We start from the raw sequence: 12,679 nt of genomic DNA on the forward strand, positions 1-12,679 counted from the left end.
AGTCACTCCTGCTGTTGGGTTATGTGAGAGGACAGTTGTAAACTTTGTTGTTTGTTATCCCAGCGAAGAAACAAGGGTCATAGGGGAAAATAGTCAGCAGAGCGGCAGTTTCTCTTCCAAGTCCGGGTCTGTGTGTCTGTTCTACACTGACAGCTGGGAGCTAAACATAAGCTCCAACAGCAGCCGCCAGTGAGGGAGGTAAGGCCTTGGGAATGGGTCATTCACAGTCACCAACCAAATCAAAACTCAGGGATGCACATCTGCATCATTAGCAGAGGAGCACAGAGTCTCCTAATGTCTACCCACAGCTCAGCAGATCCCTCAGAATGGCGGCCACCACAGTCCCTGTGCACACAGTCATCTTCTACTCCATCGCCACACAGCAATGTCAGCCTCGTTTTCATGAATATTCATCTGCCTCATTAACACTCAAGTGGGGAAACAAAACATATTGCAAGAGACTCCCATTACTTGGAGAGAGAATGAGATTTAAAGGAGAGAAAGGGAAAAAAAGAGAAGAGGACATGAGACATATTGTGACTGAAGAGAAAGTGACAGTAAAAGGCGATGCCTTCTATTATTTTTCAGAAAAGATTTTTGAATCTAAAGAGAAGACAGAGGAAAAATGCTCCATATTGCTCTGGGGTTTGATACCCCTTTGTTGCCTTTACTTATAAAGTAAGATAGGGCGGTATATGAAAGCAGTGTCAGCAGCAGGGACAGCTCAGCGGGAGCACAGGCTGGGAATTACGAACCATTTTCCCTGTGAATCCTTCAGCAAGAAAAGCTTTAAAACACCTGCAATTTCTCCACTAATGTCTGGCTGTTCACAATAACTGCTAAACTGTAGGGGATAAGTGTGAATACATCTCAGCACAAACTGCAACTGTACATTCATAAAACCCCCAGGAACAAAACATAAAGCTGGGTTTTTTCATATACAGAGACGGAGTCTGTCGATCCGTTCAGTCACTCGCTCTCTAAGCCACTTGCCAACAGACACACAAACAAACAAACTCCCACACGAAGACAGGGGATTATTTTCTCTTTATGTTGTAATGCTTGTGAATCTCTTCACAGAAACTACCAACAGGGGAAATCTTCCATCCCGCAGCTGTGTTGTTAGAGAGACTCAGGAAACTGGAAGAACAGAAGGCACCCTTTTTTGACTTTTTATCTGTGGTTCTGGAGACACAATCCACAGGGCACCTCTGAAGAGGAGACGGGGCAAAGTCGGGCAAGGCCCAAAACTTCTGGCCCACCAGAATGAAATTGGTCCTTTAAAGGGCTTCAGCAAAACCTGTGGTGACATAATTGGACCAGGTCTCTGGAAATCAATACTGCTGCTTACATGAGGGGCCTCTACCAAAGCTATTTCATATTCTACCTGCTATTCGCAGTTTCTGAAAAAAAAATTACAAGCCCTCAATTTCAGAACAGTATGAGCTATTGATTTTACAGCCACTACTCTTACTCTTCCTCTGCCTCCTCCCGTTCGTTCTCTTTTCCAGTCCCCACACACGACACAACTTCTTTCTGCTTCTACGTTTACAGGAAAATGATCTTTTTTTTCTGCTGCAGGGGAGGATGTGAAGAGGTTCTTTTGAGGAACATTCACATTTGAATACAATTTAAATCCCTCAAAAGGTCTTTGTACTGGGAAAAACATTCTAACTTATTATCAATAATTGTAAAAGAGCTTTTCTTGCAAAAAGTGAATACTAAAGCTCATACTATGAACTCGTTTTTAGACCAGATTTTTTTACTTTAAAACGATCTTAACATTTAAACAGTTTTATTACAAAAGGTTGTTCTCACTAATGTAACATGAAATGCTCTAATGTGTAAAAAGTTCATGAAAACATCTAAATAACTTGACTGCAGCATAAAAATAATCAACACCTTTAAGGAATGCATCTTTCATCTTTTCAGTTATATTTATATTGACACTAACATTATGTGAAACCTCGTGCAATATTGTAACTTCTTGCATGATCTGTCAGCTGCTACCACAACAAATTTTAGCACAAAATCTGTAAAATTCAATAAGCTGAAGCCATAGCTGCAGCAGCCGTCTTGAATTGGGTTGACTCCAAAACGTAATCAGCTGTAGACGAACATCTACTCAACTGAAATCTGTGGCTTAAGAAATATTTTGCTAACAAACAGGTTTAACTCCAGTAGTTAATGCCTAGATTTTAAGACAGGATGTGTCGCAGTAGAAGTGTGTGTTGGAAACTATGCTCAGCTGCTACCACTTTAAAATTTATCTCAGAACCTGTAAGATCTGCTGTGTTGTAGTCATATTTGTGTTTACTAAAATCAGCCGGCTGTGGAGGTTGTAGTAAATGTGCCTCCAATGATTACTTTCAGAAAGTTTCCTTATAATCCGTTCAGTCATTCATGAGATAACACACACAGACGTGGGTAAAACCAGAATCACTCTGCCTTTGTCTTCGGCAGCAGGCGATAACAACCATATTTTAAAAGTTTTTACAGGATTAAATCAAAATCCAGATTCAAAGTTATATGATTATTTCTGCATTTACACCAAACTGAGCCCTTTGTCTCAGCGATTTCATTTAAATCTCTACTCTCTGTTTCGGTTTAAAATAATTCACCCACTCTTTTAACCACTTTATCTAAAATTATATTATATAGATAGTGTTTCAGCCACAAGAAATCTGGATCTGGTAACCAAGCTATGAGGATGAATCAGCATTTCCCATGAATAAATATGAGATATGATCAAACTCTGATCAAACCTGAGGAAAGTAACACTTTTAAATACTTTTGTTGCCATTAATTCAGATTCTATTGGCTTTCTGGGGTCAAAAGGGTTGTGGAGCATCATGGGAGAGGCCTGGGACTTGGAAGGTTCAAATCTTAGGTCAAAAGTTTGCATGCATGATTTAAATACATCTAAACGGCAGATGGCAAAAAAGTGAAACGGTAAAGCAGGAGAGACAGGGAAGCCGGATGAGTATTAGAGTGAGGAATGGCTTGTCTTGTCTTTAAGATTACTTTTCCTCTTAAAACATTCACTTCATCTGTGTCTCTCCTGCTCCCCTCTTGTTATTGGAAAATAGCTCTGCACAAGAGCGGCAGAAAACCATTCGATGCCGGCCCTGTCTGCATCAGTCACACACTGACACACACGTACACAGAAAATACATTTCATCCTCCATATCCAAAACCGCCGGTGGCACTAGCAGGCGTTTGCGACCCCAATCCATATTTCAATTTCTCTCCTCTCATGCAAACTAATTCAATACTTGTTGCCTTTCCTCAGAAGCGAAGCGCAGTGTGAGAAATGAGCCTCTTCTCATGTTGCATCTATAAAGGGCCCAATCAGAGACATTTTTGAGCAGTGCCTCTGTCTATGTCAATTATGTCTAAGCAGGAATCCACAAAGGCAGATTCTTGGAAGCCCAGCATCTGAGGACACACAATTCATTTTGCAGCAAAGCAGATTTCTTTCCCTCCGCGTTTCCTGTTTTCAGGATACATTCCTTCACATAAAATTAAAAAAAATTCACAAAACATGTTTTGTGCCGGTGTAAACAGCTTAAGTCTTTGTCATCGAATCATTTATAGGACAAAAAGAAACACTTAAACGAGCAGCTTTTAGGTTTTTCTGTAACACAGAGCACTTTGTCTGAAAGTCACAGTCTGAAACAGAAAAACAACAAACTTTGGTTTCATCCAGCAATACAGATCAGACTAAAACTCAGATAATTGATGTATTTATATAACTTTACAAGACTGGATTTCCTCAAGAACTATCTGAACCCTGTATCACCTGAGTCTCTAACACCAAATATTAGAAGCAGACTTTTGTCCAGCAGCATCACAAAGAAAGGAACCCTCCTCCTCCAAAGCCTGCCTCTCTGATGGTATGGGGGTACATTAGTGTTTCTGGTACGGGCAGCTTACACATCTGGAAAGGCTCCATCAATGCAGAAAAGTAAATACAGGATTTACATTATCTGCTCCCATCAAGATGTCGTCTGTTTCAGCAAGACAATGCTAAACTGCACCCTGCAGGGGTGTCCAATCCTGGTCCTCGAGGGCCACCATCCTGCATGTTTCCCTTGTTTCCCTGCTCCAACACACCTGATTCAGTGGTTAAATCACCTCTTCCTGTTCTGCAGAAGCCTGTTAGTGACCCACTGATTCAAATCAGGTGTGTTGGAGCAGAGAAACAAGGAAAACATGCAGGATGGTGGCCCTCGAGGACCAGGGTTGCCTACCTGTGGCATACTGCATCCATCCAGGTGCTGAACTGACCTGCCTGCAGTCCAGACCCAAACAGGAAACACTTGTTGCATCAGGACACAAAGAAGGGCTGCTGAACATCTATGAATCCTACATCAGACAATAAGGGGACATTTCCCTTCAAACCCTCCAGCAGCTGCTCTCAGTTTTTTTTTTAGATGTGTTGCTGTCATCAAATTCTTTTTTTTTCTTTTTTAAAAAGGTACAATTTCTTAGTTTCATGATTTGATATGTTTACTATCTTTCATTGTGCATAAAATATGGGTTTAATAGATCGCTGCATTCGATTTTCATTTACATTTTACACAACATTCCAAGTTTGTCTGAATTGAGGTTGTACAATTTACTATAAATTATCATCTTAGCATGAACGTCTACCATGTGCAGAGTGCAATGGTCATATTGTAAGAAATGCAATCCTAACTTAATTAACTACCATGATTTAACCCACCGTGGGCTTTGGGTCAAACTGACCCGAAGTTACAAGAACTTCTCTATCTCTCTCTACCTCTCTCTCTCTCTTTTGAGGGCTTCAGGAGGGATAAAGGAGACCGGTGGAGTGGTGCAGAGCTTTGCATTACCGTCTCAAAAACATAAAGTGAGCACCTCCTCCTGCTCATCAGGAGTCATTTCCAAGCCAGCTGTGAATGCATGGGAACTGCGTTCAGTTCAGAGGTGAATCTAATTTAGCCACGGTTAAAGTATGAGCATTCATTGTTGTGTGTCTCTTTGTGTTAGCTACATGATGGACTGAAACAGGATGTCCCCTACCTCTCCACCAGTTACACACTGGAAAGCTACCAGCCCCCTGTGGCCCAAACTAAAGTGGATATAAACAGAAATCTTGAAAGGTTCCAGTTTTCCTTGACCTACAGGAGTGCACAGAGCACAATTTACTTCACAATACACAGTCCAATACACACAAGATAAACTGGGTGTACCTGGGGTTTTTTATCTACTTTTAAAAAAAAAAATTGTTGTTAATGGAATATTTAAAAGGCTTTTCCGAAAACAGCAAAATGAGGAAGGAACAGTTCTGAAATAAATGATCTGGTTACAAAAATAACCGCTGCAGAGGTAAGTCAGGTTAATCTTCTTTACCAAACGGAGGTTTTGTTGTTGGGTTGGTTACAATTATTACATCTGTGAGATTTTTACCAAGAGGATGAATCAGGAGGCTTCGTTTTCACCGGAACCTTGGGAAAGTTTAGTTTTGTTGTGAAGCACGCTGACTGATGTTTGACTCGAGCACCAATATTTCCAAACTCATTTCATGGACCTGGAATGGGCAAAGATGAGTAACAGCACCTACCAAACTCTGGAGCACGGCTTTACGTTCCCCCCCCTGCCTGGGGAAAGAGAAGCAAGCAGGTAATAGCGACAAATTTAGGGGATTAAATGACGACAGCTTTACGGTGCCTGAGCGACTACTATGACTCCATTCGTGTCAGACTGTATTAGCTTGGCCTCCACAATGTGTTTAAATCTGCTCCTGGCCCATTCCCAGCATTTGCAGAAGCACCTCCTGTAAATAATCTAAATGGCTGCATCTTGTAGTTTATGAAGAGGCAGGCTCAGGGCAGCTCGGTGCTTCTGTGTATAGAATATGTGACAAAGTGGCTGAGGAGTTTAATATCCAGCCCCAAGCCGAGCAGACACAGCCGACTTGAGGAGATATTGACACACATTGTTGTCAGAGTTTAAATTTGAATGGTGTTTAAGAGAATTCAAGCAGTCAGGTGAGAAGAGTGTTTTTAAATCAAGACAAGTGGTCTGGTTCCACTCCACACACACTTCTGTAAACAGAGAAGAAGTGTGTGTGTGTGTGTCTGCCAGCTGCCAGGTGGAGGTGTACGGGAAGGCCAGCTGTCTAATAACTGCTTCTGATGCTTCGAGCTCCGAGATTTAAAAAAAGGAGCGTCTGGCCTGTCCTCTCCGAGCTCATCTGGTTAAAAGCCTGATCTGTGTTCCCCTTGCAAAGAATTGATTTTGATGGTTTACCCAATTTACTTTTTTTCCACCATGAGAAAGAAGGAGTTTTGTGTTCATAAATCCAAACAACCCAAGCTTACACGATTTTGCTTCTCGCTCAGTAAAACAAAGTGTTTCCCTCAGTGTCCAGCCTTGTAAAAGACAATATGTGTGATCTCATATGTGACAATATGTGTGATCTCATATGTGACAATATGTGTGATCTCATGAAACAATCAATCCCTCCAGGATTTCGCGGGGCATTTTCCTAAAAGTTGCGATTTTGTTTTTTACTAAAATCAATAAACAACCATAACTTTTAATATATAAACCAAAAATACTTCCTAGTTTTGTAAGATAATTACCAACAAACATTGACATTCTCAAAAGGTGCTTTATTTGAGAACTTTGATAGCTTCTAAACTGACATTCATGAGCATTTCTGGATTGTCCCNTAGCGTTCCTGTTTCGGGTCAGCCGTGAGCTAGACGCCGCTAACTCCGCGGAGTGCAAATATCCAATATCCAACTTAAAACGAACTTCACTGCAATGTTTTGCTGAAATCTTTGTGGGCAAATGTGAAGCATTAGCGCACATTTTGGCTTCGGTCGCTGCTCCTGCACGCTCTCGGCATTCTGATGTTAACAGGAAGTGACGTCATGTGTCTTCTTCCTGAGTTATTTGGGGTTATTTTGTATTCCACGCTACACAAACCCACAAAGAAGACACTAGACCGCAGAAACGCTGGCGAATCACTTCAGAAACAATAAATATTGGGTTAAAGTTGCGGCGTTTTGGGCAAAGTTGCAAAAAGTTGCGATTTTGTGGGGTTTGCTTGATTTTGCGTTAATAGTTGCGATAATGCTCAGAAAATGTGTTGAGAATGACTCTCAGCTACTACCACAACAAAGTTCAGCTCAATGTTTGTAAAACTGAATGAGTCGTGGCATTACGTAAGGCCATCTTGAATCGGATCAACTCCAAAAGTTAACCATTTGTGGATGTACATCCAACAATTACTTTCAGAGTTTCATTCAAATCCGTCCACTGGTTCATGAGATATTTTACTAACAGAACAGACAGACGAACACAAACTGTATCGCTGCTTCACCTGCAGATGACAGTAATACAGCAGATCTGCATGTGCAGATGTAAAAGCTACAGAGTTACTGAAAGATGAAAACCCCAATAAAGACACAATCTGTTACTCTGACTTTCATTTTTACAGAAAAACAGAAGAATCCACAGAAGAGCATATGGCATTTGTTAATATTGGTAATGATGTTATTAGTCAAAAGCAAATCTCATTTATAGCATTGAAAAAAAAACCTGAAAGCTGTTTACATGCATTCATGGTTTTAATTGAACTTTGACGGATCACACGGAGCGGGAACGGAGGATCAGAACCAGCAGAACCCTGAAGGTCGAGGACCTAAACGCTCTGCAGACTCAGTTACAACATGAGGAAACTGCCTGTGGGTTTTTTCTACTCAGTCGCATCAAATTATCTTATTTATTTTATTCTCTGTTTATGTTCAGCTGATGCTCAACAGCTGTAATACTTAACTGTGAAGGTCACAGTAAATTACTGTTAATTGGCGACTTTCCAGCCTCAACGGACCATTAAAGTTATAAAATTCCTTACAGGGCTGTGGAGAAATAGAAGTAAATGTTTGAATAAGGGCAGAGGCAGGAACAGGTTTATTTGTTTACTTTAGCTTGTGTTTTGTCTGTTTCTTTCCTCTTTTCCCTTTCCAACTCAGTAAAGACTTGGTGTACTTGCTAAACGGTGACATCACATTCCTCCTGTTGTCATTTTGCTGCAGGTAACTTAAATGACACCAACTGGCTGCACAGATCATTCTGTGAGTTCATTTATCAGAGAACGAAGCTGCATTTAAAGGTGGTTCAGATAACATTTACACCAAAACAAGTCACAAACTCGTACATCATGAATCACTACTTACCAACGGCAATGTGAAGAATCTGACTCAGGCTGCGAGGAAGAGCAGAAGGAGAAAAACATGAATATGATGTTTGATATACAGAATGAAACATGGTTCACATTTAAAGCATTTTTGATCTTCTACACAACTTATTACTCTGAAAATTTCTGCTCAGTTTACTGTTCTGTCCCAGTTTATCAGACTTCTTATTAAGGACTATTACATTTTCCATGAATATGCTGCGACTCTTTCTATAGTGATGGTAATTTTCGGATTGTATTCATATTTATACCAATAATAGTTACTGATACAGATATGTTTCAGAACTCACTGCATTATCACTTCCTCATTTTAAGAAAACATAACAACAAGTGCACATAAAATATGTATTAGTAAATAAAAAAACAATAAATAAACACAACATAATCAGACTAAAGTTTCTAAAGAAGCCTTCCTTGCTTATTTCAGACAAGATACTGGGTCATTTCAGCTTTTACTAAACCAAAACTATGGAAGAAAAAGTAAAGAAAAATCTCTTTTCAATAAATCTGTCACAAATTCACAAACATCTGCGTTGGGACCATGATTGCACAATACTTTTAATAAAATATCAAAAGTCAGACATTAAAAACGGTTTTCCTGTTAGGCAGAAGCTAATTTTAATCAGGAATGTGTAAAAAGCTCATCTTAAAAAGTAACTAAGAACACATGTAAAAGAGAAGAAAGTAATTTTGTCAATCTGGAATTTAGTAAAATTAACATGCAAAGTTGTATGAGAATAAGGAAAGTACAAATAAAAAGCTTTTTAGAGCTAAATTCAGCAGATATATAACAGAAGGTAAATCTTCAGACCTTCATAACACAAATCAGTAAGAATGAAGGCTGTTTCATGTACATAAATTATTACAAAAAGTCATAATTTTCCCTAAAAACTTAATTTATTCTTGTCTTTTTTTTCTCCAGTCATCTTGCAGGGGTCTAACCTGCAGAGCAGTGGTCTTTTAGCTGAAATATAACTCTGTTTAGCTGTTTAAAGTTTGCAGGGATCCCGGTTTAAACAGCAGAAGAGAAGGTGGGGTCACTATTTGGCAGGATGCCGCAGCACAGACCGGAGACCGCGGCGTATCGCGTCTTTTTCTGCCGGATCACTATTCTGCAGACCATCGTAAAAATATTCAGATATTTTTTGCACATTAAGAAAAAAACCATCTTTACGTCACAGAATTACAAAGATAAAATCAACGTGATAGTCCGCCGAAACAGGAGCGTTTTTTTCTGAGCCTCTTCTAGGCTAACATTAGCCAGCTAGCGGTTAATGCTCCTTTACAGTGTCTCTACGTTAAAAAAATTAAAATAAAAATTAAAAATATGCGCAATGACAGGCGAAAATTGGAAAGTCTCGGGTCACGAACGAAGGAAGGAAGGAGCACTTTGAAGCTTTAAAACTCACCTTGAATTCACAGTTAAACGACAGGGATGAGACATTTTTGACATAAATTGTCACTGCACTTCCGGGTGATGCACTGACGTCAAGTGACGTCACGGCCATGCTGGGATTGTTTTTATTCTGTTAAACCGGAAAATATGCACAATTCTGAGATAAATTAACAGTTTTTAATTAAAACTAACACCATTTAGCCAGTAATAATAATAATAATAATAATAATTTCTGTCTCTGTTGGTTTTACATGTGCAATTTTTAACTTGTAATAAATGCCAGAGACTGTTCTCTCTTTTTATTGCTGCAGTATATTATTTTAATTTTCCATTTGTGTATTTTTTTCTCTATTTAATGCACATATTTATGTAAAGTAATACACTGATATTTAAAAAGTTCACCTTATAGGAAAAATATAATAAAGTGAAATTTGTAACATGCAGTAATTGCAATTTTCATTGAAGTCTTATAAGTTCATTTGGCTTTTGTATTATGGAATAAATACTAAGCAACATATGAGAAAAAAGTCCTGAAAACATTATTGACTATATGAATAAATCAATTTTTTACCTTATTAAAATAAAAATCTGATTTATTGATCTCACAGTGAGTCAATATTACAAGAAAACACAACAATATACATTAGGATATTTATTTAAGTTTGCATTAATGTACTTAATGGTTTTATGTTGCTCTTTAATGTGTGTTTTTCTATCTACAACATGATATAATTGTTTTTATCGTAATGCTATTTGTAAGTTTTATTTCTGAAAGCATTTTCCAACTTTAGTTTTGTGTAACTTAGCCATTTGTTGGCATTTTTATGGGTATATCATGGTTAACAAACAACAAGACAATAATTAGTGTCATGGTTAAATGGGACAGACTACAGAAAAATCTTTGACCTTTTTTCTGCGAGTTCAGAAGGAAATCTCAAGCTTTAACTTGCTCAGTTGCATAAAAGTTCTGCTGTCAAACCTTTCTCGGAAAAAGTATCATAAAATATATGTAAATTCAAATATACAAATCATACAAAAAGAAGAAAATAAAAAGCGCCTATTATGCAGTATAATGGCAGCTGTCAGCGTTTCATTTCATTTCAGTCTTATTCATGGATGTTTGATGAATTTTTGATGCATGGGAAGCATTGTGTTGCAGCCGTTGGAGGTAAAGCTAATTTTAACTGCCGTACGTTGTGCAGAATTGAAAGAAAGGTTTTCTTCCTCACTGAGGCTGCATGTTGAATCCGATCTGTGCTGTACGGTTAGACGTTCTGGTCTGGCTGGAAGGATTCAGTGTAAACAGCAGACCCAGAAGAGGACTTTGGCACATCGATTCTAGCGTTTACAGTAATTCCCACTTCTGATTCTGTTTCCTTCTGCTTCTTTCTGTAGAGAGAAGCAGCCAACAAAGGTAACGTTAACTAAAAACCACTAGTTTAGAGTCATGCTAAAGGTAAAATCATTTACTTTTGCTTTAAATATCACTTTAAACACAGAAAATGAACCTTTTAAGTAAGTTTATATAAGGAATCAGGTTAAACATATATGTACACAATGACAAACAGAGCTTTTAATTGATTTACTGAGGCAGAGTGACATACAGTATATGACAAAGGATTTTAGCATTTTGGATCATGTGTTATTCCTCTGCTTAAATAATAATAAACTGTCAGTTGTTAAACCTAATACAAACTGTTCTCCACCCTCTATTCACAACATGACAGTTCATCTTTTTACACCTTCAGCTGACAAACTGCAGTAAATTTTGACTAAAACATCATAAATGCTACAAAAGGAGGAAGTGACTTAGAGCATGTGTGTCCTCACACCTGTTGCTGCTATGCAACCACTAATCTTAATTTTTCTGCCTCAGTTTCTGGTCATTTTATCTTCTGCTTAACAAAGAACGGCTTTAATGAGAACAAAAGAGCTAAAATTATATGATCACTCTGACTAAAATAAAAAAAGCAATTTTCTCAAAATGCTCCTAACTTTTATTGAGTCTAACCACTGACATTTGGAGAGAAACTGACCCCATTTTATCTGAACTGATTTAAATACCTTTGAAATTGTATAAATGCAGTAATGTTTGTCAGTGTAACGTGTTTGATTTGTAATAAATATAATTCAAAAGTGGATCTAATTAACTGACTGCGATGTTTAAACCTGGTGTTGATTGGTTTACTTTAGGAAACATTAGAAAAATGGGTCATTACAGCAGGAAATAGCAGCAAAGTAAGCACAGATTTGATAAATAACAGAACAAGCAATTAGAAATGTACTGAAGATGATGTAAAGCAGGAATTGCAGTGGAGTGTTGTTGTTGTGTTGCTGTAATATGATTATAATCCTGACGCCAGCGTTTAAACGAAGAGCGTCGTCTTGTTCGTGCTGCAGATGTGAGTAGGCAGTGTTGCAGATATTAAGCCACTGTTTGTGGGTAGCTGCCTATATGGGACAGCTTGGCAATTTTGCAGTGTTATAAGAATATCCTAACATGATTTCCTCTTTTGAAGATTTAAATTGCATTCATCAAACTTCAGCAAAAGCGCTGGGGATGCGCTTGGAATCTGCTGTGAAGCTCGTCCAAGCGGTTGTCTGGTGGGATACTCGGTCTGTGGCGGAGCAAATTAGAAACACAAACAAAGAAAGTGAGGCGTAATCTGGCACTTGAATAAAGGGGAGACGGAAGAAAGTTGTTCTGACACCTGGATTGTTTTCTTCTGTGGAACGTTTGATCTCTGGGGGAATACAATGCTGCAGGATCATTTCCAGATCTTCTTACGGCTGGAATTTGCTTCTCCGTTGTGTTTCCACAGTTTGGCATTCCGTACGTCTGCGTTGACATCCTTTATTGGAGCTTTAGTGTTGAGAATAATAAGATCCACCCTTTTTTTTCCAGCTCGTTGTTGTTGTACATCCTGACATGGTTCAGAATGAGGAACTCTTGCAGCCAGTGGGACGTTTCAGTTCATGGCGTTGTGTCGAGCTCGCTCCACCGTGCAGCCCCGGCTCGGCTGCTCAGCTTAAAGGTCAAATGTAAA

At 38.8% G+C, this 12,679-nt stretch overlaps 1 protein-coding gene across 1 annotated transcript in view; it reads right to left on the bottom strand.

Moving 5' to 3' along the window:
- Positions 1–9,715, bottom strand: part of LOC108237743 (speckle type BTB/POZ protein) — an 87,369-nt gene extending 77,654 nt beyond the window's left edge. Inside the window, exons 1-2 of the transcript XR_001808649.3 lie at positions 9,646–9,715; positions 8,217–8,245 (exon numbers count right to left, since the gene is read on the bottom strand). The gene's annotated coding sequence lies outside the window, so the exon portion shown is untranslated. The remainder of the gene's footprint in view (positions 1–8,216; positions 8,246–9,645) is intronic.
- Between the last annotated feature and the right edge of the window lie 2,964 nt (positions 9,716–12,679).

Source organism: Kryptolebias marmoratus, linkage group LG12 (assembly GCF_001649575.2).
Source record: "Kryptolebias marmoratus isolate JLee-2015 linkage group LG12, ASM164957v2, whole genome shotgun sequence".
NCBI classification, from domain to species: Eukaryota; Metazoa; Chordata; class Actinopteri; order Cyprinodontiformes; family Rivulidae; genus Kryptolebias; species Kryptolebias marmoratus.